General features: G+C 41.6%; 1 pseudogene; it reads left to right on the top strand.

The window, feature by feature from the left end:
* Window positions 1-3,409: 3,409 nt before the first annotated feature.
* Window positions 3,410-4,200, top strand: LOC108522238 (glutathione S-transferase omega-1 pseudogene; annotated as a pseudogene).
* The last annotated feature ends 717 nt before the right edge of the window (window positions 4,201-4,917 follow it).

Here is a 4,917-nt window from a genome sequence, read left to right as displayed (position 1 = left end):
CTCCTGCACTCTCAACAGCACCAGCAGGAAAAACCCCACACACGGTTCCTTCATCTTTGCCTTACTTGCTGAAGATTAGAAGTCCCAGGTAGGAGTCTTTGAATGACTAAGGCCAGATCACCTGCCCATATCCTGGCTACAAGGAAGCAAGGAAAGAAAATTTTAGCCAGCCTTTTTGGCTTCTGGAATGCGAGCATTTTACCAAGTCACTTAATGGTGTAGAACTCCCCAGTAGGAAAGGTTTTAGGGGCCAGGCAGCTAGAATAAAGACAAATGGCTACTCCTCTCATTATCTGCTTACCTGGGCCACCTGTTTATAGAGAACTCTGAGGGCACAACATAGTCCACCACCACTATAAGTTTCAAATTGGTTGCTTGTTGCATAGGTAGTGGGATTTTAAACTAAGCCCTTCAACCTCTCTCCCTTGGTTCCCTACAGTGGATACACCAGTGCCCCCTCCCTATTGCCTTGCTTCTGTGCAGGCCAGTCTGCCTTCCAACACTCAGCTTTTACAACTTTGTTAGAGGGCTGCCCTCAGACTGCTGGAACCCACTTTGCCTTCATGCAGGGCAGACCCAAAGTGCCCGGGTAACTCATAACCCATCAGGGGTATCCTTTAACCAAAACTTACTAAGTACAATGTATAAATACTCCAGCTCCCTTGCCCCTTGACTGGAATCATAATTAAGTGTGTGTTTTGCACAATTTTTAAAAACTTCTCCAAAGAATTAAACTTCAGGTGGACACTATGGTAGTTGCCTTAATAGTATAACCATTATAGATTAGCTTCCTTATATTATTTCTTTCTGTCTCTTCTGCCCTTCTCTCTCAACATTCCAAATAGACTATGTGCACTCAATCTTTGTCTCAGCTTTGCTTCTGAGAGGAGCCCTGCTAACACATCTCTCTTATATCTGAGTATTGGCATGCTCTTTTGCAGACATATCAGGAATGCTGAGACAACTATTATCACAAAACTCTATAATTCACAAGAAAATTTGCAGATACAAACTAGGTAAACATGAGATCAAGAACGTATTATTTTCTTTCTCTATTAGAATTACAGTGCTCTGTGCTTATATTAAATCTGCCCCTATGATGAAAACACAGATGCCAGAAAGAAAGAAAAAAAGAAAGAATGACAGAAAGAAATGAAGGAAGGAAGGCAGGGAGGAGGAAGGGAGGGGAAGAAAGAAAGGAAGGTAAAAAGGAAAGGAGGGAGGAAGAGAGGAAGCAGGAAGAAAGAAGAAAATAGACAATCATTATTTCGGAGAATCAAAAGAGCATAAAGGAGATAAGCCTTGAAATTCCAGGAGATGATAAGAAAAATTGCTTTGAGGCAACAGGGTAAAAGGAGAGCTCCCTATACTCTGGAAAAAGGAGATATGAGAAGCAAATGAGAAGGGCTGTAAATCACTGAGTAATCAAAGCAAAAGTTATTCTGCAGGGCCCTGCAGAAAGCTTTCAGAAGAAGAAAAGTCAGGTCAACTCTCTGTGCCTGAAAAAACACAAAGCTGTCAAGTCTTGAAACGGAGGAGACTCATCTTGGTATTTCTAATGGCATTCAGTAGTTGCAGTGGCTGCTGTCTTCCTTTGGGAATTGGGAGGAGGGGCTGTTGCTGGATGTTCTTGTACAAGGAGGAAGATAACTTGAACATGATTTCTTCTCTTCAGTGCATCCTGCAAAATTGAATTGTGATGATAAAGATCAGGCAATTGTGCAGAAGCACTGAACTCTTTATGAAATAATAGCCCAAGTGCTGAACTCTAATCTTGTTTCTCTCTTTGTTAGAAAAAGGGAGGGGTGGCACTTGTGCTATCACCTAACTATGCACAGGCAGGACAATGGAGTAATAGTTATTCTATGCCTTGTGACCAAAGCTCTCGTTGATGCAGGGAGTCAGCTAGGCAACCAATCCAATATGGAGGAGCTGAGATGTCCATTTGTACCAGAGGAGAGAAAATCCTTAGGACCAAAGGAGGGTTAAGAGAAGTGGAGAAGGGGTAAGGAATTGGCTGGATGTGGAGATAAAATTCAACAAAACAACAGATAAACTCCAACTCTTACCCCCAAAAAAATTAGGAAGGGGAAAAAAACCTAGAATGAAGTTTGAGTGAGCAACCCTAAAAGCTGTTGATATCCCAGTATCCTGCAGAAAGTAAACTACATGAATTTGGATAGCAGAGATAATCTAGTTGATATAGGAAATTCTGGAGAAAACATATTTTTTGTGGACTTAGAACTGAATTGTGTCATAGTCATCAACTGCAAAGAAGATTCTAGACCACACATAAGGGCTGCAGAGAGTTCTCACAGTGGTTCTAACAGCTAACACATGCTGGGCTGGTTATAAGTGGATTTTTCCCACTGATAATATCTGTTTTCTTTCCTGAATGTCATAACTGAGGCCTTGTTAGCCCCTTCTTCTCATGGAACAGAGAGCACATAGCCTATCTTGAGTCTTGGAAATGCCAACAGGTTTCTGTCATAAGGGATGTGGTCCCGGAAACCCAAATCATACCGGCTCATCTATGGTGGCAGGCAGTAAATACATTTTTTTTTTTTTTTTTTTTTTTAAAGATTACCTATTAGCATCAATGTTGTAAGCATGGTTGATTCCCTCCCTGGACTGGTCACTTCTTTATCTGAAATGCAAGGCATGATTTCTCCCAAGGTTTAGCTGAAAGTAGTTCATATAATGATTCTGGATGGTTTATGTGCAGGCATGCAAATACAATGAAAACAACATGAGGTCATTAATAACTGTAGACACTGGCAGGTGACAGATGTGAAATGAATGAGCTCCTGAGCATTTCTTTACTTAATCTTTAAAAACTGAGTTTTCAGGCCAGGCCTGGTGGCTCAAGCCTGTAATCCCAGCACTTTGGGAGGCTGAAACAGGTGGATTGCTTGAGGCCAGGAGTCTGAGACCAGCCCGGCCAACCTAGCAAAGCCCCGTCTCTACTAAAAATACAAAAGTTAGCCGGGCGTGGTGGTGCATGCCTGTAGTCCCAGCTACTCAGGAGGCTGAGGCAAGAGAATTGGTTGAACCTGGGAGGCAGAGGTTGCAGTGAGCCGAGATTGCCCCACTGCACTCCAGCCTGGGCAATGGATTGAGACTCTCCCTCCAAAAACCAAAGAAGAACAACAAAGCAAAACAGAAACCTGAGTTTTGAATTTGTCTATGAGTAACACTAAAGTAGAAATGTATCTTCCTTTTTGAACTTAATGGTGTAGTTATTAGAATGTCATACTAATCTAAATGTGTCAATACTCAATGATTACTCAAAAATAATATGTGTTTGTATAACTTTGGAGTTTTTTTTACTTCATTAAATATTTTAAAGTTTAAAGAGATGTCAAATGTTCAAAATGTCGATGTCGAGAGCCTGCGGCACTGGGAGCTTGGCCTGCGCTGCGCCGCGATGTCCGAGGAGTCAGCCAGGAGCCTGCGGAAGGGAAGCACGCCCCCGGGGCTGGTCCCAGAGGGCCAGATCCGAGTCTACAAGCATGAGGTTCTGCCCGTTTGCTGAGAGGACGCATCTGGTCCTGAAGGCCAAGGGAATCAGGCATGAAGTCATCAATATCAACCTTAAAAATAAGCCTGAGTGGCTCTTTAAGAAAAATCCCTTTAGTTTGATGCCAGTTCTGGAAAACAGTCAGGGTCAGCTGATCTACTAGTCCGCCATCACCTGTGAGTACCTGGATGACGCATACTCAGGGAAGAAGCTGTTGCTGGATGACCGGTATGAGAAAACTTGCCAGAAGATGGTCTTTAAGTTGTTTTGTAAGGCGCCATCTTTGGTAGGAAGGTTCCTTAGAAGCCGAAATAAGGAAGACGGTGCTGGCCTGAAAGAAGCATTGTGTAAAGAATTTAGCAAGCTAGAGGAGGTTCTGGTTAATAAGAAGACAGCCTTCTTTGGTGACAATTCCGTCTCTATGATTGATCACGTCAGCTGGCCCTGGTTTAAACGGCTGGAAGCAATGAAGTTAAATGAGTGTGTAGACCACACTCCAGAACTTAAACTGTGGATGGCAGCCATGAGAGAAGATCCCACAGTCTCAGCCCCGCTCACTGGTGTGAAGGACTGGCAAGGTTTCATAGAGCTCTACTTACAGCCCGGAGACCTGTGACTATGGGCTCGGAAGGGGGCAGGAGTCAGTAATAAAGCTATGTCTGATGTTTTCCTTCACTTAGAGAAAAAAAAAAAAAGTCCGTATCAAAACTCTAATAAAACCTTAGAGAAGAGATCAAATAGTACACAGACTACAAAGGACTAGTAACAAGGAAGATAGGCAACCCTGAAGAAAAAAATGACTGCAAAAGAGATGAAGAGTGAACATAAATCTCTCTGAAATTTTACCGTATTAACCAGATAGCCTTTGCTGCCCACGTTAATATACTAATATACTCTGCTTTCTGCAGGGTTATGGGACATTAACAGCTTTTTAACATTACTCATCCAAATTTGATTTTAGGTCTTTTTTCCTTTCTAAATCCCTTTTAGGTGAGAGCTAGAGTCTATCTATAAATAAATAAGTAAAATGAATTGGAATAATCAACAAGAAGTAATTAACATAGATGTAATTAATGTTAGAAAATCGTCCAAACAGGGAAGGCTTCAATAAATTTGGTTTCTTTTCTTACAGTACCTTATAATTCTATTTAATATAAATACCTCTTTCATATTCAGAATAGAACAGTGTTTCATTGCTTTGGCCTTTTCATGACAATTAACAAATTATGGGAAAAAAACCCACATTTTAGGTTATATATTTTAAAATTTTTCTGTTATGATGTTTTGATATCTTAAAAACCCTATCTAGCTAGGGAGAGACAGCCCCTTTCAGGGTTAGCCAATTCTCAGAGGCAGCAAAAGACTCAGCCAGGAGCATGCATACCTTTGACATGCAA

The sequence above is a fragment of the Rhinopithecus bieti genome, unplaced genomic scaffold (assembly GCF_001698545.2).
Source record: "Rhinopithecus bieti isolate Rb0 unplaced genomic scaffold, ASM169854v2 scaffold_62793, whole genome shotgun sequence".
NCBI classification, from domain to species: Eukaryota; Metazoa; Chordata; class Mammalia; order Primates; family Cercopithecidae; genus Rhinopithecus; species Rhinopithecus bieti.
Note: the sequence above shows the minus strand (reverse complement) of the source record. Positions and strands in the feature narration are given on the sequence as shown.